Below are 24,041 nucleotides of genomic sequence, written 5' to 3' on the forward strand. Positions count from 1 at the left end.
TATTGACAAAGCTGGATGCCCAAAGAAGAACAAAACGGGCACCAGTCACTCCCCACTGGGTACTCAATGTGGGACTCTACTTGCTGAGGCTCTAGTCTGTACCTCTTCTGTCTCTCGAGCAGCTATTTCCAAGTAAGAGTTCTCCAGCAATCAGGCCATGTGCTCCCAGCTAAGGAACTACTTTCTCTGGAATATGGTATTTTGGAGGATTATCATTGTTCAAAAGGGCTCTGGGGCTGGAAAACCAGGAGGGCGTTGATCCCAGGAATAACTGAGCTACTGGCATTCTTTTGCTGATGAACAATGTTTGCAAGTCCATTAACGAGTTAGCAACAGGCCCCGACCCTGACAGACTTGATAAAAATTTTTAAGTCAATAATGGCTTGCTCACCTCTGGAAGATGCCTAAGGAGAAGAAAAACCTGGTTGTCTTTTTTGCAGAGAGAAGGGGGGGGGGGACAGAGGATCCGAAGCAGGCTCTGTACTGACAGCACAGAGCCCGACGTGGGGCTCGAACTCACAAACCGTGAGATCATGACCTGAGCTGAAGTCAAGACACTTAATTGATTGAGCCACCCAGGTGCCCCCACCTGGTTATCTTTTGAGAGGAAGAAGGCCTTCATCTCATTCACTGTTGTCATGGGCTGAATTGCACTGCTCCTAACATTCACATGTGATCTAATCCTTACATCCCATCCCTTACCTATTACGAACCCCTGCTCCGAACTTCCAAATCACACCTCTGATTTCCCACCTCGGGGCCTCTGTTTATGCCACTGGCTCCGTCGGGGATATGCTGTCCCCAACCATGTCTGCCAAACTTCTAAGGACCGTAGCTGTGGTGCTGTGGTTAAGTCTGTGGGCTCCGCTGGGCAATGAACCAGATGGAACCTGCCTCCCCTACCTGCTAGGATGCGACATCGGCAAGTTAGTGAACTTCCTTGTGCTGCAATTTCCACAAATGCATCACGAGGATAATAAGACCCCGTGGGGCTACAGTGACCGGGAAACAGGAAAGTGCATGAAGCATGCTGAGAACAGTACCCGGCATGTGAGGCTTGCAAGAACTCTCACCTACGGTTCTTTCTCACAAAGTGAAGGTCAGAGCACTCTTCTGTGACCCCTCAGCACATCGCCACTAACCTGCTCTTCGGCCACTTAGGTTTCTTCTACAATTTCTTTTAGACATGCTCCTCCTCAAATCCCTAACTTTGCCACATTCCTTCCTGTATCCCGAAGGTCTCTTCTCTCTTACCGACCTTGAACACTAGCTCCAAAGCCTCCTGGGAACCTCACTCTGTGTTCTTTCCTGCTCAGCACTCTGTTGTGAGCTCTTCTCTGGCCCCAACTGGGTCAGACTCCAGTCTCCAAGGGGATGGGTGGGACTCTATTTTTCATCTTAAAAAAAAATTCTTTTAATGTATATGTATTCTTAGAGAGAAATAGAGAGAGCATGAGCAGGGGAGAGGCAGAGGGAGGGAGACACAGAATCCAAAGCAGGCTCCAGGCTCTGAGCTGTCAGCACAGAGCCCGACGCAGGGCTCGAACTCACGAACCATGAGATCACGACCTGAGCCGAAGTCGGACACTTAACTGACTGAGCCACCCAGGCACCCCTATATTCTTCATCTTCGTGTCCAAGGGCCTAACTCACGATGCTCAGAAAACAGTGAGCACCGAATGAATCGAACCACGAGGAGGTGTGAACACCCCAGTGATCTGTAGCTATCAGGACGTCTCTACACAGCTCCCCGTAGCTGCATTTCTAGGTGCCACACGAGTGGGTCTTGCACGCACCCACGCACAGGTGAGGGGCTGAAATAACCCGAGGCACCCGTGTTTTCCAGTGGAGACATTAGGTCATTTCTCTGTGCAGGAACTCTCAACCGGGACTAAATTAAGACAATCCAGAAATCACTTCTTTTGTGCTTCCAAAGCACTTTGTGTATACCTCATGATCATTTATCTTGCAGCCTCGTAATTACCGGCTGCCAGTTTGGTTTCTTCCGTTTGTGTATGTTCAGTGTGGGCAGACTCTGTCTTATTTAGCTCTCTTTGTTCTGAGCCTGCCACTTAGGAGCTCTTGGGTAAGTATTCGTTGAACAAAAGAAGTTGCCAGAGAAACCTGAGCTCAACCATGGGGGCACCATGAGCCACGAAGTGGCATCGGGCAGAAAAAAGATGCTCCCTCACCTTTTTTCCAAAAACTCCATCCGTTGCTAAGAAGGTTTATCTGATCAAACGCTATTATTTCTAGGACATAATTCTGAAAAGAGTAAAATTCTTGGCTATGTTCAAATAATCACCTTGGCTTCAAATAATCACGCTCTGGCTTGACTTAACAGTGTTCTGTTTTCTGGGCTTGATTCAGGCAGGCAGAGAGCAGAAAGCTCTCTGGCATATGACCTTGAGCTCTCAAGTGCTCTGCTACGGGGAAGTCGGGCAGCCCAGGCTGGGAGCCTGTGGCTTTGCAAGCTAAAAGATAGATACAAATGGGTCTTGGCCAGCCACTCGTGGGCTCACAGCATGCCTGGAAAGGAGAGCTCTAGAATCTCTGTTCGGAAAGCAAAACTAGGGTTAATAAAGAGGAAAGGGCGGCTTGAAGGGCCAGTTCCCACCTTCTGTAATCGTCTCATTGCGGGCAGATGAAGGCTGGATAATTTCTGCATCTGAAAAAGAAGTACCTATGGGAGCAGAGGCCAGAAACAATGTCAGCCTGTTAACAAATAAAACGATTTCCTGGCCGACAACAATTGCAAGTCAGTAACAAGTAACCGTATACAGGTTGTTACCAAGACCTCACTCCAGGACTTGGCTTTCTGTTCTGATGCTGGCAAGTATCAAAGTGTTGAGCCAAGGTACAGTGGGCTGGGGTACCAGGCTTCTAGAGTTCAAATCCTGGCTCTGCGTTTTCACAGCTGCGTGACCTCAAGGCAAGTTGCTTACCCTCTCTGTGCCTCCGTTCCCTCATCTGCAAGATGGGGAACAAAATGGATCCTGTCTCACATGGGTTTGCGATGATTAATGTGGGTTAGTAAACGTGAAGATCTTGGAAGAGTGAATGGCACTAAATACATACGTGTTGACGGACTCACGTTAAACGAGGCAAAGATCACGCGTGACTGTAATTCAGTGAGAAGGTCTCTTCCGCAATCATTTGGTATAAAAGCAACACACCTATGGCAATCCTTCAACTGCAGAGAAAGGGATACGATGAAATGCCCCACGCTTCTCCTTCTGTCTATGCTCAAAACCCAGGTCTATTCCCTGAAAACCAGTACACCCCTGTATGTTTCTTCCACATTTTTGCAGAAACCAACATGCATACATATAATCTATCCTTCAGTTAATAACGCTGTCCTGAGTACTGGAAATTTGCTAAGAGAGTAGATTTCAGGTGGTCCCAACACACACACACACACACACACAAAATGGTTAACTATGTGAGGAGATGATACGTTAATTAGATTGACCGTAATAATTATTTCACTAGGGGCGCCTGGGGGGCTCAGTCGGTTGAGTGTCCAACTTCAGCTCAGATCATGATCTCACGGTTTGTGAGTTCGAGCCCCGCGTCGGGCTCTGTGCTGAGAGCTCAGAGCCTGGAGCCTGCTTCGGATTCTGTGTCTCCCTCTCTCTCTGCCCCTCCCCCGCTCGTGTTCTGTCTCTCTCTCAAAAATAAATTAAAAAAATTTTTAATTTTTAAAAAATAATAATTATTTTACTATATGCCTATCAAACCATCATACTGCATACCTTAAATATATACAATTTTTGTTTAAAAAAATAAGAGGGGACACAGAAGGCAAGAAACAAATAAAACGGACACGACTAAAACTGTACATCTTAACATTCCCTCAATATCTGAAGGTATAAGATCTACCTTATGTTTTTTGGTGTTCCATCGTGCAGAAAGACCATGATTATGTCAGAAAGACCAGCCTCAGTTGATGCTACTATTATAAACGATCTGTAAAGAACAACCTTGCACATCTATCTGACCCTAATGCTGCACACAGGGACATAGGAAATTACTCAAAATTTCCACCTGCTAGTGGGCATGCTCGTCCTCAAGTCGGTAACTTTGTAGCATCTCTCCCTGTGTCTATAATCTTTGCTTGCCCTACCATGCTTTGCTAGGCTGATGAATTGCTAGGTCAAGGGTAAGTTCATCTAAAATTCTGGTTATTCTTGGGATGCCTGGCTGGGTCTGTCAGTAGAGCCTGCGACTCTCGAGCTTGGGACTGTGAGTTTAAGACCCGTGTTGGGCACAGAGGTAACTTAAAAATAAAACCTTTTAAAAAAAAAGTATGGTCGTTCTTGCCAAAATGGTCCTCCAGACCAGCCTGCCCTGATTCACCCTTCCACCAGCACCCGATGAGAGTGGCTGTTTTCTACTCTACTAGCTGCCACAGAGTAGTTAGCAATTTCTTTGGTTTTTGCCAAAGAAGTCGTAAGCGAAAAACAGTATCTCACTGGTTTCGATTTATGTTAAGTTATGGGTGAAAATGAGATCTGTCTTCTACTTAGGGACACTTGTATGTTTCTTCAGTTTGCTAGTTCATGTCCTTTGTCCAATTTGATTTGAACTGAAAACAGAACCTCTATTTTCCTGCTTAAAACTTTTATTGGTGACCCACTGTATATGATAAAGTCTGACACCCCTAATATGACAAAAAGGGACTATGACCCAGCCCCTTCTAAGCCTTCTTTTATATGGTTGCTCCCCTTGTTTCAAAATTGATGGTCTAGGCAACATCTGGTTGTTTGTGGTTCCCAGCCTTGTGTCTTCTTCAATACAGATTCACTGAATTATTGAAGAAACACCAACTTTCATAGAAGTCACCATAACTAAAGAACTAACATGAAGGGCACCTGGGTGGCTGAGTCAGTTAAGTGTCCGACTTTGGCTCAGGTCATGATCTCACAGTTTGTGGGTTTGAGCCCCGCATCGGGCTCTGTGCTGACAGCTCAGAGCCTGGAGCCTGTTTCGGATTCTGTGTCACCCTCTCTCTCTGCCCCTCTTCTGCTTGTTCTCTTTCGCTCGCTCTCTCTCTCTCTCTCTCTCTCTCTCTCTCTCACACACACACACAAACATTTTGGTGTGCCTGGGTGGCTCAGCCAGTTAAGCGTCTGACTCTCAATCTCGGCTCAGGTCCTGATCTCACAGCTTGTGGGTTCAAGCCCCACACTGGGCTCTGCACTTACAGTGTGGGTCCTGTTTAGAATTCTCTCTCCTTCTCTCTCTGCCCCTACCCCACCTGTGCTCACTCACTCTCTCAAAATAAATAAATAAACTTAAAAATACTAAAAATAAACATTTTTAAAAAAAGAACTAGCATGAAACATTCCACTGTTTCCTCAAGTATTTTATTTTGTTCCTGTCAATCCTACTTATCAGGGACCATTTGTAAACAGTGTCTTTTGTGGCTTCTGCTAGTTTATATTGGTAACGATATCGAGATTATCTTCTAGCTGGCTCTTAACTAAAGTTTTCCCTACAATTGAGGTATTCTGACGAGGAAAATGTTAGACTGTGTATGGGTTGCAACATTCACACCAGGAGTTAAAAGCGAACTGCAGGGGTGCCTGGGTGGCTCAGTTGGTTAAGCAGCCGACTCCGACTCAGGTCACGATCTCGCGGTCCGTGAGTTCGAGCCCCGCGTCGGGCTCTGTGCTGACAGCTCGGAGCCTGGAGCCTGTTTCAGATTCTGTGTCTCCCTCTCTCTGACCCTCCCCTGTTCATGCTCTGTCTCTTCCTGTCTCAAAAATAAAGAAAACGTTAAAAAAAAAAATTTTTAAAGCGAACTGCAAAAGAAGAAGCCAGTCCCAAGAGAGGCCACGGTCAGCAAAGCTGTGCCCACTCTGGAGAGACCGTCCAATGTTGGCATATGCTAGGAGAGAGCCCCCCTCTCCCCCGCTGGATTTCCCACTGACCGCACTTCTAACTTAACACCACTACGCGGCTCTCTATCCCAACCCTGCTGAGCGTGAAGTCATTACTCTCCGTGTCACATCCCAACCTTTCCAGAAAGTTAGGGCCAAAAAAATACGCACACCCAATGTGCCGCTGAACCAAGTCTCCACCCTATAGAAAAAAGTATAGACGAAGGATTCACTACTTATGCAGGGGCCAGAGGCACGGTTATTTGTAACAGCATACGCTCAAGGGAACGCGGTACGGCGGATGACTGATTCTGAGCAAGAACCTTACCTCCGTTAAAAAATTAAGGGGCGCCTGGGTGGCTCCGTCAGTTAAGCATCTAACTCTTGATCTTGGTTTAGGTCATGATCTCACAGGTTCGTGGGATCGACCCCTGCATCAGGCTCTGCACTGACAGCGTGGAGCCTACTAGGGATCCTCAGTCTCCTCTCTCTCTGCTCCTCCCCCCCCCCCCCCCCCCGGTAAGTAAATATTAATTAAGAAAATTTTTTTAAGTGCAAGAAAAAAATGATACGAATGTGTTCATTTCAACTCTGTGAAACCATTAAGAAAGAACGTAAGCAAGTGTGTATAAACGATCGTAATTTGTAAGGGTGTCAGGTAAATTTTCTGTTTTGAAACTTGAACGGAATCTACTATTTTCATTTAAATAACCTCTCTCAAATTTGCTACTTAGAATCAAAATACAAAATTATGACCATAATTACCTCATACCGGGATGCAGTCTGCGATGAACGTGTTAAATGCCTTGTTTAGAGACATTTTGTTAAAGACATGACGAGAATTCAACACACAAGAGCCCGCCAGCCTTTCCAGAAACCGACAGGACCATGGCCATGAGTGAAGGCACACTGTTGTGAGCATCTCTGTAAATATCCACCTGACCCAGATCTATCACATGATGTTTCAGTCGTTCACGAGGCAGGTGAGATTATCCTCATTGTAGTGGCACATCTTCTGGTGATGAATCTTTCCAGTTGTCCATGCATGAAATAGGGTTTTGTGCACTGATAGATAAATTGCATAACTTTTCTTTTCTTTTCTAACATAGGGATCTGGTACTGTAAAATGAGGTTGTGGAATTATAGTTCATAGCCTGCTTCATACAATCATCACAGAAATGTCTGGAGGTTAATTAGCATGGTTCTCAAACTACTGCATTAAACGACCCCTTCCTGTGTGTTGAGAAGTGGTGAAAAGCCCTTTCCACGGCCTTCCCTGACAATTTATAGAGGCAGCAAGCAGCTTCCTACAATCTCAGACCACCTCACAGCTCCCAAGAAGCTAGGAAATGTACAGCCTAGCCACACGGCACAGAGCAGCCTTTCAGAGGACACGGAGATGTCGCAATGCCATACAGGAGACATTTATTCTCTTCAGAAACCCACACTTGTTTGAGGACAAAAATACACAAACATTACAATAATCTTCCAGGCCAAACTTCTATCTGTCTGAACGTCGTTAGCACTGCTCCCTGACTTTCCTCATGAAGACCCCTCACAACATTGCTTAATTATAACTCACTGTGATTGGATGGGAAGGTCCCCCCAGATGCTTGGGGTCAGCATCCACGCCCTCCTTCCCCAGGTCAGACTGCCCCTCGGAGCAGGTGCGTGGTACCCAACACTTTCTTTCATGCATGTGACTTCATTAATACCTCACTCATTTTTATATTCACACAATGCCCCCGACCCAACTCTTCCCTGGGGAACAAAAAAAGGAAGAAGGAAGACCTTTAAAATGGACCTTCACAAATCATTTGATTCCTATGTGGGCTCATGGTCTGTTTTTCTCCTAGGGTCCCTTGATATTTCTAGTCGAACAAACCCCAAATTCTAACTGCCCGACATCTTCCCTAAAACTTCTACAATTCAACAAGGAAATCAACAACAACAAAAATCAATCAACTGACACACAGGAAGAACTCATTTATAGAGAGAGAGAGAGTGCGAGAGAGAGCACGCTTGGCAACTAGGGAGAGGGGCAGAGGTTGGATCTTAAAGCAGGCTCCACGCTCAGTGCGGAGCCCGACATGGGGTTCCATCCCAAGGCCCTGGGATCGTGACCTGAGCTGAAATCAAGAATCAGACGCTCAACTGACTGAGCCACCCAGGCGCCCCAAGAAGAACTCGGTTTTTTAAGAGACAAGTTAACAAACATCATGTAGGTATTTTTCTTTGTTTGGGGGACGCTGGCATTAGTCACTGAGACCATCGAGTCTTCTTTCCAACACTGTCTTCCTGATGAGATCAGCTTTCTGAATTCAAGCGTGTTCCACACCGATCTCACCTGGATGTATGTACATCTTAACCTTTTCACTCTTGATGCCTGAACACCAATTGGAACGGCGATATTTCCAAGCAAAGCCCAGGAGACTTTGAAGTGAGACAGGCTTGCGTCCAAGTCCTCTAGGGCTTTACCATTAACCAGCTGGGTAATCCGGGGCAAGTTACTGACCCTTCCTCAGCCTCATTATCCTCATCTATAAAACAGATGTTAGCCGTAACAGACTTGTAGGACTAGAGAAGCTGTAAGAGCTGCACTGTGGCTGCTCTGGTATTTGTGATCCAGCACCCACTGATGACCCATTCCTGACCATCAGCTATTACCATCAGGATGTTTACAGTGCATCAAAGGCAAAGGGAAAAGGCCAGATTTTTCTGGGGAAACACGGGGGGCCCACGTGGACGTCTATATTAAAGTGGTAATGAAGGAAGAAAGGTGCAGGTGTCCAATCAGACCGGATATGGAAGTAAAATTGGGACCTGATTCCAAGATACCCCCAAAATGAATGAGGATTCATCTCATAGCGTCAGGGTGCTTTGGGAGGGGAAGCCCGTTAGGGCAGAAAGGAGGCGTTTGGTGCCTACATACTTATTTGGGAGACAGTGGGAAGGTCTGCAGAGTGCTGGCCCCGGGGTGGAGATCTTCACAGAACTGAATTTCTGAGTTCAATGGCATTCTGCTCTTGGCCCATGGCGACTGGAGTCCAATGCCACCCTATGGATGGAGCCAGCAAAGGTCTGAGAATTTAATGAACTTAGGAGACATCAGATCGTCAGGCAGGATAAATGAGTGCTCCAAGAAGAAGAGAGAAGGGAAAGAATGAGAGGGGGACTAGAGCTAGGGAAGAGGAGAAAAGACAGACGACAGCATTGCACCTGAGGAGACGTGACCAACGCCAGTGAGAACGGGGTCTGCAACTGGGGAGACGCACGGGGCCTGCTGGCATGCAAGCAGGTGACAGGAACAGTCCAGAACCTCGGAGAGCAAGAGATACACCGAAGGAGACAGCACAAATTGTTGGTGGAAGAAACTGGCACGGGGACTGAATTTCCGATCAAGACATCAGCGGGAGTGCGGGAGGGGAAGCAGAGACACGGTCTGAGGGCTGGGAACAGAGCTGTTCCTTTCTGCAGAGACCCTATGGGACTCAACCAGTATTCATTCATTTAACCAAAATGGCAGGCCACAGAGTGCCTTCTCGTGGTCTTAGGAGTCTCGGTTCCAAGTGGTCCCTTCCACTTTGTCTTGTGAGTTAACTGGCAATTCTTTTCTGTTTGTAGAACAGAACTGGCCTCAGACTCTATGGCTTATGTCCAGGCGGTCTCGGACAGAGTGACCAAGGCCCCCTCTTTGCCCAACACAGCCCTGTTTCATGCTTACTGTCTGTCCTCTTCTAAGCAGAAATGGCATCCCATTGTACTATCAAAAACGTCCACGTTTGGAAAATACAGTATATGGTCATCCTGTTTACACCTTTCTTTACCGTTGAGCATTCTGACTTGCCACAGATCTCTGATTTTCAAAAAATCTCTGATTTTCAAAATAACTACACCCACGTTATTTCCACCAACCACCCCCCGCCCGAACGCCTTTTTATAAATCACACATATTTTTGCCTCTGGTGTAGCAAAGGACAAACAGGATGAAGTATTTCCTCAGAAGCCATTGTGTTTGTTCGCTTAATTGTAAATTCATAGAGAGGAGGAAATACTTTAGTGAGCTAACTCACTGGTACCTTAGGAAAACACGGGACAAGATCCAGCTTTGTGGAATTGTACGATGGGCCCAAAAGCAGGCTCCTACACCCAGGATCTAAACAAACCTACCTAAATCTAAGACAAGCTCACCAGAATTGTCACTTTGTACCTACACCATTTCCAAAGACAAACTATAAAATAAGTCTTTCCTTATTCTTTGGTGCTTGTTGGGTTTTGTTTGTTTGGTTTTTGTTTGCTTTTATTTTGAGAGAGAGAGAGAGAGAGAGAGAGAGAGAGAGAGAGAAAGAGAGAGAGAGAGAGAGAGGCACAGAGAGAATCTCACGCAGGCTCCACACTGTCAACATGAAGTCCAACACAGGGCCTCGATCCCGCAACCGTAAGATCGTGACCTGAGCCAAAACCAAGAGGCAGATGCCCAACTCTCTCCAAGAGCCACCCAGGTGCCCCTCGATGGTTGGTTTTTAATACATTTTCAGAAAAAAAGAAGTTACGACAGATAAAACTTACTTAGAACGTATTATGTGCGAGGTACTATTCTAAGAGCTTTCCAACATTAATTTCTTTTCCAACCCTCGCAACTTTATGAGGTGCCAGTGTTATTCCTATTTTCGACGAGGGAAATGAGCCCACAGAGTACAAATAACTTGCCTGAAGTAACCTGGGGGTTGGGCGGCTAGGTCTGCACCCTAACCACGCACCGAAGCACACCTCTTCTGATAAACACCAGATGGCTGGAGCCCTTTTGGAATCAGTTCTGCAAAGGTCCAGCTGTAAATCTAGCAACCGCTCCAGAAGCCTGTGTGACCAACGTTCGCTTGCCTCATCTACACATACTCTGTTCCCAGATGCCGCAGAGCATACAGACGTCAACTTCCGCTGAAAACCTGAACGTGATGGCTCTGAATGGTATTTGTCTGGGGCCCGTATCAACGTACTCTCTCTTAGCCATTCAACAAAAAGAAAGCATGTGCCGTGGGCATGGCATTGAACCAGACGCTGGGAGGCACAAAGATGTGTAAGATATTAATGGCGACCGTTAAGGGCATTCAAGAAAGACTCACGCTGTGACTTCCATCGTCAGTTTTCATGGATGAACGCCTTCTTCCTTCACATTTTGGCTTTACAGAGACGGTGTCAGGGAAGGAAACTGTTCTAGGACATCCCTGTTAAGTGTAGATGAACTCCATGTTCCAAAGCACTCATGAATCACGAGTGCCCATTCTCACGGATCCGAAATGCAACATAGGTGATAAGACTTCAAATTCTAGCTGTGCCATTGCTAGCTACAAATTATTCAGCCCCTCCAAGCCTCAGTAAAATTTGCCTCTCCTCTTTCAGCTCTCGTAAACAGGGGGACTCATATAGTTGGCAGCTACCTCCCTGACTTTTTAGTTCAATATGTACTTATTAGGCACCCACTATGTCAGGTGTTTGCTCAATCCCGGAAGACGAGGAAAAGGCAGGGTCTCTGTCATTAAGGATTTTATAGTCTTGCCACCTAAGAGTGATGGATATGGCTCACTTGAAGAGGAAACAATGGTATCTTTACCATCCCAGCCCTAGGAAGGTATTGATGTCCAGACTCTTTAGCCTGTATTTATTAGAGACTTTTTTCTTTTTTTTAACTGGGCCTTATAAGTCTATTTTGCCTTCCAACTCCGAGGTGTTCCCTCTGAGGGTCATGATGGATCTGCAGGTAAGAATATTCTTTGCCTCTCCATGCTCAGCTCCTTTCTTAAACTGAAGCCTCCAGGGGCAGCTGGGCAGCTTAATCGGTGAAGCGTCCGACTTCAGCTCAGGTCATGATCTTGCAGTTCGTGAGTTCGAGCCCCGCGTCGGGTTCTGTGCTGATGGCTCGGAGCCTGGAGCCTGCCTCGGATTCTGTGTCTCCCTCTCTCTCTCTGTCCCCCCCGCCCCCACTTGCGTTCTGTCTCTCAAAAATGAGTAAACATTTTTAAAAAATTAAAAAAAAAAGAAAGAAACTGAAGCCTCCGATCACCCAAAGAGAATGTGGGATCTAGCCAGATGCTGAAGGCTAGACAGCTTGCTTTGATGATTTCTTATTAAAATCAGATGCTAAATAGCGCTCCGATTATTTGCATGTTTGTTTTTCCTAGTCACAAGTAATGTCATTACTGAAAAATGTGTGGAAATATATTTATTTGGCTTAACAGTCACTGTGCTGATGTTTCTATTTCCCTTGGAATGCCACAGCCATGTTAAGGCAAACTTGGCATCGTGATAGAGTCCAACCAATCATAAGAAAACACCTCCCTCCTGCTCATTTCCCATTTGGGGAACGACTACCTATTTCTCCTTCTCCCTCCTGGCCAAACCTCTTAAAAGAAGCCTACTTCCTCTGGGGCGCCTGGGTGGCTCGGTCGGTTAAGCATCTGACTCTCGTTTTCAGCTCAGGTCATGATCTCACAGTCCATGAGTTCGAGCCCGGGCGCGTTGGGCTCTGCACTGACAGCATGGAGCCTGCTTGGGATCCTCTCTCTCTCCCTCTCCCTCTCTCTCTGCCCCTCTCCCACCCACGCTGTCTCTCTCAAAAAACAAACTTTAAAAAATAAAGAAGTCTACTTCCTCTTCTCTCGTTCACGCCTCAACCACAGGCTATCTAAATGCCAGCCAGGTAGCTTCCCCAAAACCGTTCTCCCCAGAACACCAATGACGAGTTGTCACTCAACACACAGGATGCTCCTCCGTCCTTGCCATCCCATCAGGACCTGCCAGAGTTGACCCTTCTCCTTTCCTGAACACTTTCCTGTTCTGCACAGGTGATAACTACCAGCTCCTCCCGGTTTTTTTCCTAGCTCTCCAGCGGGCCTCGCCTGTCCTCCGGAAGCTTCCACTGCCTCTGCACATAACTTACAGGGCGGTGGTCTTCCGGGTGCTCTTCCTGCAGCCCTTCTGTGCTTCTCACTTTGTATCTTCACCTTGGAGTTCCCACCCCAGGGCTTCAAACGCATAAGCAGGCACGCATGACTTCCAGATCTCTCCTGATCTCAGTTCTCTACATCCAGTAGCCTTCTATGTTGGGCATCTTGGAAGCACATGAAAGCCACCCTACCCCGAAATCCATCATCAGTTCCCCCACCAACCCACTCATCTTCAGTGTCCCCGATGGAGTGGTGCCTCTACCCATCTTACTACTCGGCGAGAAGCCAGACTGGTGCTTTCCTCTTCCCTCACCCTCCCCATCCGACCTGTGCTCATTCTGTCTCCCAAAGATCTCTTGCAACGGTCCACCGTCTTCGGTGCCTAATGCCCCCATCCTAGTCTGGGACTGTCTTCATCTTTCCCCAGCCTTACAACCAACCACCTGCTTCCTCCCACCAACAGCATCCTTGTGACCCACATCAACAGGAATGCTCAAAATCCCACTTGATTCCAGGAGAGCAAGGAGGGGTCTCCTTAAGCGTATCATAGTCTCCTCTCATTCCACAAATACATACAAGCAGTTATATTATGAAGCTGACGACAACATTTGGTCGCACTCCAAACTTTGCCCAGGCTCGAAGAATGATCTTGCTAAAAGGCAAGTCCTCCAACGGCTTCAGTAGGACGGGGCACTGAGGTCAAGTCCAGACTCTGTAAGAGACCCCGTGAGGCCCTTCACGAGCAGATCCTTGCAGATCCTTCTTTCTCCTCATTTTTCACTACTCTCTGCTTCTCCCCCTCAGCAATCCTTCTTAAACCCAAGCCTCTCTTTTAAGCTGTGGATTGGCAATCTCTCCTCCTCTCTTCTCCAGACGCTCCTACACTTTTCTTTCCACCAGGAGAGAAGACTTCCTCACGTTCATTGCCTCAGGCTTTGGTTAAACAACCATTTCTCTGGGGCACCTGTCCTGGTAACTTGTAACTCAGCTGGGTTTGTCTAATTTGAGGGGTTTTTTTTTATCTTTATTTTTGAGAGAGACAGAGAGAGAGGGAGACACAGAATGCAAAGCAGGCTCCAGAATCTGAGCTGTCAGCACAGAGCCCAATGCTGGGCTTGAACTCATGAACCACAAGATCATGACATGAGTTGAAGTCGGACACTTAACTGACTGAGCCACCCAGGCACCCCTGTCTAATGTGAGTTCCTGGAGCCCCCGTGTGTCTCCTCTAATATCACAGACACTTGACTGTAATTGCTGGTTTTATTATCTATTTTTCCCTCAAGATCACAACCTTTGGGAGGCAGGGGTCAGATATCTACTTGTTGTGGTATTTTGGGGGATAATGGCGGTGCCTGGCACATAAATCAATGCAACCTGCCAAGCTGCTATCCTTACTGAACCCTCCACGGCTCACAGACGTTTAAAAACCTAAGCTCTGACCAAGTAGATAATGTTACCTTGTTAGTTTGAAACGGGGACTCCACGGGGCCACTGACGTTAGGGTAGGAAGGCCTATGCCATCTCTCTCGCAAGGGCACATGTGTCTGTTCAACAGCATCAATGTTTGCAATGTACCGATTTCACCCCTCTGCCTGAGTGGGACGAATACGAACTTCCCGCTCCAGAGCTGTGCCAGCGATGGTCCCCAGGGCCCTTACGGTGGGCAGAGCTGGTCTTATGCTGGATATAGAGGCAGTGATTCCATTTGCTAACAGTGCTCTTTAATCCTATGCTACAAAAGGATGTCGACGTAAGCCTCCATGAAAACCGTAGGGTTTCTCTCTCTCCTCCAAGAAGCATATGCACTGCCCTTATCACAGGACCCGCTAGGAATCCCTAGAGGACGGGAACTGGCAGCGTGGGGTTCACCTGCCAACCAACCACCCCGGATCTCAGCGACAGGCTCCTTCTGAAGAGCTCAGAAGCCCATCACACCAAGTCCAAAGGCGGAATCCAATTCCAATTTAGACGATCTTCATGACCCAAGGAGTGTTATTCAAAGAGCAACACTTCCAAAGATATGGGCTTGCCAGGAAGGGATTCTTGGAGACTAGTGATTCCTAATGTCATCAATGACTCCGGTGAATTGGTGCAAGAAATAAAGGAAGAGGGGTCCGGCCCTGAGGGAAAGAGGCAGCCAGCAACCAGATGAAGTAGTGAGCTAACAAGCCAGGCTTCAGGGCTGGCTCTTGTTGGGCTGGGAGCTTTGGAGTGAGGAGAACCTACCGCAGAAGGGCAGATGGGCTCAGGGAGAGGAGCCCCGTGCTCACGAGACTGCCTGCAAGTGTCCCGCCCAAGGACACCATGACCCCGGTATCGTGTTGTACGGAAAACGCTGGGCAAAAGCGTGTGGGCTATTCCTGGACCCCGTCACGAACATGAGGGGAGTTTCCAGTGTATTCAGGCCTGGCCCTTCACTACTGCTAGCAGTCAGGGGGGCTCACACCAACAGACTGCTGTCAGGATTCACGGGTCCCCGGTCATGTGACAGGGGACCAGGTCATCAATTACCCCTATTGCCAAGTTGTGGCCTTAGCCCAACACTAAGGAGGTAGACGTGTCCAAAGGTGCAGTGAACGATTAAAAAGCAACCTCTGATTCTCTATGAATCAGATTGTGGTCCTTTAAAGGTGTGATGGACTGAAACATCTCACTTTGGAAAAAGAAAATAGAGAATCTTTCTAAGAAAATGTTAGGTCAGTAATTAGTTGAATGCTAAAACCAAAGAGAAAAGTTCCATTTATTTATTTATTTTTAAATGTTTTTTTTTTAAATTTTGTTTATTTATGTTTTTGAGAGACAGAGACAGAGCATGAGCTGGGGACAGAGAGAGGGGGAGTCACAGATTCCGAAGCAGGCTTTCAGCACAGAGCCCGACGTGGGGCTCGAACTCATGAACCATGAGATCATGACCTGAGCCGAAGTTGGCCACCCAACCGACTGAGCCACCCAGGCGCCCCCCATTTATTTTTTTTTAAGTGATTTATTATTTGAGACAGAGAGAGAGAGAGAGAGAGAGAGAGAGAGAGAGAGAGAGAGAGAGAGAGAAAGAAAGGGTGTACATACACAAACAGGGGAGGGGGTGAGGGTGAGGGAGAGAGAGAATCTCAAGCAGACTCCTTGCCCAGCCTGGAGCCCAACACAGGGCTCGAACTCACGAACCATGAGATCGTGACCTGAGCCAAAATCAAGCGTTGGTCAGCTGACCGACTAAGCCACCCAGGCGCCCTTCCTTTTGTTTCACCATTAAAGACGGCAAGTTAAACCGGCACAAAATTTGACAAATAAGATATGTGTGTCTATTAGTGGATCGGATCGTTTACCACATTTTCAACAATTTCCTGACTTATTCCTCCACCTCAGCCACCAGTTCCGTGGTTTTAGTCTGTGTTTTAGGTCTACTTTGAACATCCCCAATTCAAGACACAGCTGTGTACCCAGAGGCTCCCGCCGTTCTAGCTTGCTTCTGGCCACCGGTCCCACGGATTGTTTTCAAATTCGACTCCCTTGCAACCTAAAGTCTATGCACTTTTCTCACTGGGCTCAATTCACTGGGCCTTTGCTTTTTCATCCAATCCAGAGTCAATACTGTAGCGAGTTAAACTGTATCCACACAAAAGATGTGTTTAAGCCCTAACACCGTGCCCGTGTGTGTGACCTCATTTAGTAATAAGATCTTTGCAGATATTATGGAGTTAGAGGTCCCTGGATGATTCAAGATGATCCTGGATAGAGGATCCAATGGCTGATGTTTTTCTAAGAGAAAGGAGAGGGGGCCCCGGCGACACAAAGAGACTTGGGGGAAAGGCCATGTGCAGACAGAGGCAGGGACTGGAGTGATTACAAGCCAAGGGACAGCTGGCTGAGGACAGCCTGGCAGCCACCAGGAGCTAGGAGAAAGGCATGGAACATTTACACCACCACTCCCACTGCCCCGCCCCCAGCTTCCAGGAGGAACCAGCCTTGCTAACACCTTGATTTTGGACTCTGGACCTTCAGAACTGTGAGACAACACGGTGCTGTAGTTCTAAGCCACAAGCGTGTAGTGATTTGTTACTGCAGCCCTGGGAAACGAATACAGACGCCCAAATCGCCTCTGCTCCCCACTCCCCTTCTTCATCCACCTGGCAAAATGCCAGCACTTGATGGCCCCAACTGTCTACCTCATCCAGAGCTGTACTTGGACAGCCAAAGCCACTGAAGCAGTCACTGTTGCCACGTAGAGTCCTAATCTGAAATCGGCCTGACTCTGCACGTCCCTGTCCTCCCCTCCCCATGAAGAAATGAGCAGACTTATTATCTGGAAAAGAGCAGCCCCCAGACGGGGTCAAGCCGGACTCCCGCCCTGTGCAGCCAGACCCTCTGGTGGCCTGGTTATTTCACGCGGGAGTTTCCATGCCTTTGCTGATTTGAGCCCTGCAATCTGTGCCTTGTATCCCCCCTCTGCCCCTAGCTTCTCAGCACCTCACCCACCCGCCTCGTCTCGTCTATCTTCCTCCTCGTCCTCTCTACCGGATCCCTCACGCCCGCTTCTCACCCTTACGTCACTTTCCCTGTACGATGACAACCAATCAGAAGGCACACACAGACAGCCCCTCGCAATCCAAGCACACGCACAAGCCCCTGTAGACACGCGTACGTTTCTTCCAGCGTCTCTCCTGTAGTATGTCTTCTTACTACTTCACGGCCAGACTCCTCCGAAAGCTCACTCCCATCTTCCCCCGTTTTCTATGAATTCCTCACTCCACACTAATCTGACATCTCTCCCCAAAGAATCCACCCAGACAGCTTTTGCTAAGTTATCAATGATGAGCTCCAGCTGATCAGAATCACCCACCCCAGACAATGTTCTTCCGCACCGCCCCAGCCCCCTCACGGCACTGAACGTGGCTCATCACACCCTCCTTGAAACATTTTCCACTCCTGGCTCCTGTCACACCGCATTCTTCTGTTTTTCCTCCTACCTCTCTAGCCACCGCCTTCTCTCTTTTTTTTTAAATCCAAGTGCAACCATATGGTGCTAGGTTACGTTCAGGTGTACAACGTCATGTTACGGTTCGGGGCGCTCATCAAGATAAGCACCTGATCCCCTTTATCTATTTCACCCACCCCCACCCCCACCTCACCCTTTGACAACCACCAATTAAAAAAGGAGCAGAGGACCCGAAGGGACATTTTTCCCAAAAAACCCATGGAGATGGCCAACAGACACAAGAAAAGATACCCACCATCACCAATCACCCCAGGGAAATGCAAATTAAAACTACAATGAGATTATCACCTTACACCTGCCAAAGTGACTAAGCAAACAACCAAAGCAAAAAAAAAAAAAAACCCTTGTGCTCTGTTGCGGGGGATGTACACTGGTACAGCCACTGTGGAAAACCGTGTGGAGGTTCGGCAAAAAATTAAGAATAGAAATACTGGGCCACCTGCCTGGCTCGGTCAGTAGAGCATGCGACTCTTGATCTCACGGTTGTGAGTTCAAGCCCCACATTGGGTACAGAGATTACTTAAACATAAAATCTTAAAAAAAAAAAAAATATAGAAATGCCCTATGATCCAGTAATCCACTACTGAATATCTACCCAAGGAAAACAAAACCACTAATTTGAAAAGATACGTGCATCCACAAGTTTATCGCAGCGTTGTGTACAATAGCCAAAATATGGAAGCAGCCAAACTGTCCATGGATAGATGGATGGATAAAGAAGACGGGGTGTACGTATACAATGGACCATTACTCAGCCATAAAAAGAAGGAGATCTGGGGCGCCTGGGCGGCTCCGTCAGTTGAGCATCTGACTTCGGCTCAGGTCACGATCTCGCGATTTGTGAGTTCAAGCCCCGCATTAGGTCCTGTGCTGACAGCTCAGAGCCTGGAGCCTGCTTCGGATTCTGTCTCCCTCTCTCTGCTCCTCCCTGTTCTCTCTCCCTCTCTCTCAGAAAAATAAAATAAAATAAACATTAAAAAATGTTTATAATAAAATAACATAAAAAAGAGATCTGCCACGTGCAACAACATGGATGGAGCGAGAGGGTATAATGCTAAATGAAATACGTCAAAGCCACTGCCTTTCGATTCTCCTTTATAAGTTCATACTCCTCTTTCGGTCACTAGTAATGATAGTCTTCCTTTGTCTTTAAGACTGTCTTTGGCCCTGTTTTCTTTCCATTCTTTCTGTTCTATACTAGTTCCTTAGACCATTTCCTACATGGGCATCACTCTAATTAACACGGATGTGCAAAGACCCAAGATTTATGGACCCAGCGCAGGCGTCTTCATTGCATGCCATATAATCAACTCCCAACTTTAGACATCACAAAACCAACTCAAATCTAACCTGCAATCAGAATTCCATCTCCCCCCCCCCACCACCAATGACGCACAGGCTACCACCATACCCCCTAACCCAACACTAGAGTATCAAACATGACCTTTCCCTCTGTCTCCCTCCTAAATCCAACTTGTCATTAAGTCCTGTCACTTGTCCCTTATAACACCCAAATTCATCTACTTCTACTAGCAAATATTAGTCCAGGTTACTGTCATCTGCACGTGGCCTAATTGGTCTTCCTGGAGCCACTCATACCCTTGTCTAATTTGCTGTGCAGGATGAAGGCCCAGTGACAGTCCACTCTTTGGTGACCTCTCCAGCCTCAGCTGATATCACACTCCTAGCTCTCTTAATTCCCTAGCCACTGGTCTTTCTTGCTTTCCCAGCCAGTTCATCTCTATTTCTTCTACCACAGGGCCTTTGCACAGGCTGTTTTGTTGCCTGGAGTGCTCAATTTCCTTTTTTAAAACATTTTTTTTTTTTGAGAGAGAGGGAGTCAGAGTGTGAGAGGGGAAGGGGCAGAGAGGGGCAGACACAGAATCCGAAGCAGAATCCAGGCTCTGAGCTCTCAGCACAAGAGCATGATGGGGGGCTCAAACTCGTGAACCATGAGATCATGACCTGAGCCGAAATCAGATGCTTAACCCACTGAGGCACCCAGGTGCCCCTGGAAGGCTCATTTTCTAAATTCTTGCTCCTCTCCTGGATTTCAGCTCAAATTTCTCTTCCTCAGGACAGTTTCTTTGAGCCCTCAGACTGAGCCAAATTTCCCTCTCCTTCTCCCAAATGAGTACCTCTCCTTCACTGCCCTTAACCACAATTGCGGTCCTACCTGTATCCTTCTGTTTTGATTGCCTGCCTCCCCCCACTACACCGTGCGTGCCACAAGGTCACGGACAAGGTCTGGTTTTGCTCACCGTCATATCCCCAGAGCAGGTACAGTTTCAGTATGCGTAGGTATTCAGTAACATTCTGTAAATTTTTTTTTTTAATTTTTAAAAATATCACGTTGCTCAAGGCCCTAGGTACGAAGAAAAGCTTAGAAGCACAAAGGGAATTTTGGCACGTTGTAGATTTTCAGGGCCAACCCCCTTTAGCTTGTGATTTTCTGTCAAGAGGAAATAAAAGCATAATTCGGTGGCATCTTCATAGTTTATCCCTGCCAGTTCTATTTCTCTATAAATACAGTCCTCATTTTCAAGGAATTTGGAGAAGACGGTTGCAGTGGACTATTTTGGGGAGGCGCTGGTCTGTTCTACTTCAGGGGGGCTATCACTTGTCTTTGTTCCCAGAGCAGCCGTGGCCAGCACTGCTGACTCCACGGAAGAAGCTGGGTGTGTCAGGCTAACTGCCTGGCAGGCCCTGGGCACGGCCTCTGAGGACAGGCTGCAAAGCCTGTAAAGTTCACCTCCAGGAGGACCCGTATTTTACGGTCTATCCATTACTGCTGTCTCCCCATGTCATGGCATGGTGATGTTCCAGTGTTTTCACCCCCACCCAGAGCGCAGCTCGGGGTCGTGGTGCTGCAGGCCTTGTCAGGACACTGGCCTTCCGCCTGGAATAGGAAGGTTGTATGAGCGGCGCGAGATGTGGAGATCTTCAAAAGATTCAGGCAATCGTGGGGGCGCCCGGGGGGCTCAGTCGGTTAAACGTCCGACTCTTGGCTTCGGCTCAGGTCATGATCTCATGGTTCATGAGTTCCAGCCCCCACGCCGGGCTCCGAGCTGACAGCGAGGAGCCGGCTGGGGATTCTCACGCTCCCTCTCTCTCTGCCCCTCCCCTGCTCTCTCTCTCTCTCTCTCTCTCTCTCTCAAAATAAACACACTTCAAAAAAAATCCATGCAATTGTTGATGCCAAAATTGAGGAAAATGTTGACATCATAATTTCCCAATGTAGTTTCCTTCCTGTTATACAACTTACAAAGGAAGATTTCTGGGCATGTCTCTGAAGATGTGCTATGCACAGACACACATGAGCCCTAACCTGAGACCCAGGAAAACCACAGGATAGCTAATTATGGCAAATTATAAGGGCACTTCACTGTGGAAATAAAAACAGGCCAAGTATGGGCTACGTTAATGTCCTTTTCATATATTTTTTACGAGCGCAATTTGAAATACAAATGCATAAAATGGATGTAACATACGGACTTCTTCTCTGTAGTTAAAACTGTGGACATTATCTTATAAATGAAAGAACAATACGTCTGCACACGTACAAATCTATGCACACCAGCTAAAACTGGCCGACCATTAACAATCCCATCATCAACCGACCCTCTTGTATACATAATGTTTGACTCTTACCGACACGTAGAAAAGTGTGCACTTTCAACTCCTACTTGAATATATATACAATTTATCATCTTATGCGCCCTTATGCTGCCATTTTTTTTTCCTCCTCTGGGCCAAGAATTGGCACAAGTCTCTCCTTTCCAAAAATGAGGAATAATATTTCCTTATCCAGTTAAGTACAAAGTATACTGAAGTGTAAACCATTGACTTTTTTTTTTTTTTTAAACTGGAATAGTTTCACTCATTCCATGTACCCATCCATCTATTTGGATATAAAGATATTCCACAGTACATCCCTCTACCTTTTCTACTTTAGGAGTTGAATGTCTCTTAAAGAAAAAAAAAAAAACACTACATACAAATATCGCATTCAACTGCCAAGTTAATCAGGCCGGAGGGATGATAAGAACTTGCTAAGAATAGTTAATGATAAGAACGATTCAAACTGCAACTCTGCCCATCATGTGTATGTTTGTTTTTCCTCCCCTAAATGAACAAAGTGCTCAACCTTTTCATGATCCGTGAGTAATGTGATGTCACTGTTTTTGCATCTGTCAAAGGACTAGTTTTCCAACATCCCGAAGAAGTCAGCACGCCTGATCTTTGCATGCAAGAAGCATCCAAGCTTTACCTTAAGGTCTTGCCAAATGGACAAAACAAAGCTCTTGATGTGCCGGGAGGAAAGGCATCTACCAACACCCTCATTAGGGGATTCGTGCTGACGAATGGCCATTCGTTAATTGCATCTTTGTTTTATTATAAGCCATTTTCCACAGCAAAGTCAGGAAGACCGTCAAAAGGAATCTCGTGGAAATGGTTATTTTTTCCAGTGCTTACAGAACGCTCCCTTTTTCTTTCTTGTTCAAGTGTCTTACACCTCACTGTGCCTAAAGGATATATTTAAGATTTCTCCTCTTGGAGGCCATGATCTAGTCTCACCCCAGCTGGGTGGACACGGGGGAGTCACCCACTGAGGTTTCTGCTTGCCCGTCAGTCTCTCAGTAGCAGTTAGAAATGCATGAAAGGCCTCCAGGTTTTAGTACAGCTGTACAACGACCACGAGGGTGCAGAACGAAGTCAGGTGAAGGGTCTCCGTCCCAGGGATGACAGTTTAGAGATTCATGGAGTTCAGAGGTTCACTCTAATCTCAAGAATTAACTTATTCTAGCAACAGGGGCATTGGGGCTTCCATCAAAGGAAGAGTCAGAAAACACGAACTTGAGATGTCCACGAGAACTGTTTAAGATGTCAAGACTTTTGGGGGCGCCTGGGTGGTTCAGTTGGTCAGGCGTCCAACTGTGGCTCAGGTCATGGTCTCGTGCTCTGTGAGTTCGAGCCCTGCGTCGAGCTCTCTGCTGTCAGCGCAGAGCCCGCCCTGGATCCTCTGTCCTCTCCCTCCCCGCCCCTCCCCTGCTCGGGCTCACTCTCCCTCAAATAGAGACAAACATTTTAAAAGACAAAAAGATTTCAAGACTTTTTGCAACTTTCTTATGTTCGCTATCCTCTTTCGGGTTCCCCAAAGCAATTAGCGTTGAAATTCCCAGATCTGTGGACTCCAGCTCAGGTACAACAAGCACCCCATCTCCTACTTGAGGGTTAGTCCTGGGGGTGGGGAAAAGGAGCAGGGGAGGTGATGATCCTGAGGAGGGGAGAGGATGGGTTGAATTTTTGAGGATGAAGAGGAAGGAGGAAATAAAGCCCTGGAGTGTAGGCCTGGAATGACCCGGGCATTCGATGAGCAAGATCAGAACAAAACGAACAAAAAAAGCATCTGCGTAGCTGTTCCATCAACTTCTTTCAAATCCGACAGGTGAAATCAGACCTCTTCCCGTATACACGTCCCTCTGCACACTCCTACTCATTTAAAATATATCCACATAGCATGCCACATAAACTCATAATTTTAAGTCACGTCAAGTACTATTCTTACCCCTCTTTTACAGATGGGAAAACTGAGGTACAGAGTTGAATAAACTGGGCAAGGTCACGTAACTACCAAGTATCAGAGCTGGGGCTTGAACCCACACAGTCTGACCCCGGAGTCTCTGCTCTGTACTCCTCAGCGGTGCTGACTTTCCTCCGATCCCTTTGCTGCCCATTGAGCTGTCTCTGCCATTACTGTGATCTCTGTCTCCATTCTCCTGTGTTTTCCTGCCATGTCCAATAATCATTCATTCAAGATTTTTCCGCCATGGCATCACCTACTCTCATCTGCCAAAGACCACATAGAACTTATTTTCTGCTGTGTGCTGATTTTTACAGGAGCGGTGAAAATAAGGGTGAACAATGAGAAACAGATTCTCAGGGGTGGAAAGAAAGCATTCTACTACAGAAAAGGTGGAGTTCTAAGCCCATATTTATAGCTCCAATACAAGTGGCCGATTAAAAAAACAACAACCAAAAACCTGAGACGCAAGAAAACACACAGGGATCCAAAAGCCATTTCCAATCGCCCTGCAGAATTATTAAACACAGGAGCAATTCTAGGGCTTGATTTTCCTTCCTTTGGGTCAGACAGCTCACAATGATTAAATTCTACTAATTAACATACAGAGCTGAAGTCAACAAACTCCCAAT

General features: G+C 47.0%; 1 protein-coding gene across 1 annotated transcript in view; it reads right to left on the reverse strand.

The window, feature by feature from the left end:
• Positions 1-24,041, reverse strand: part of PHACTR1 (phosphatase and actin regulator 1) — a 272,533-nt gene that overhangs the window by 202,930 nt on the left and 45,562 nt on the right. The gene's annotated exons all lie outside the window — the stretch shown is intronic.

Source organism: Panthera uncia, assembly GCF_023721935.1.
Source record: "Panthera uncia isolate 11264 chromosome B2 unlocalized genomic scaffold, Puncia_PCG_1.0 HiC_scaffold_25, whole genome shotgun sequence".
Classification (NCBI taxonomy): domain Eukaryota; kingdom Metazoa; phylum Chordata; class Mammalia; order Carnivora; family Felidae; genus Panthera; species Panthera uncia.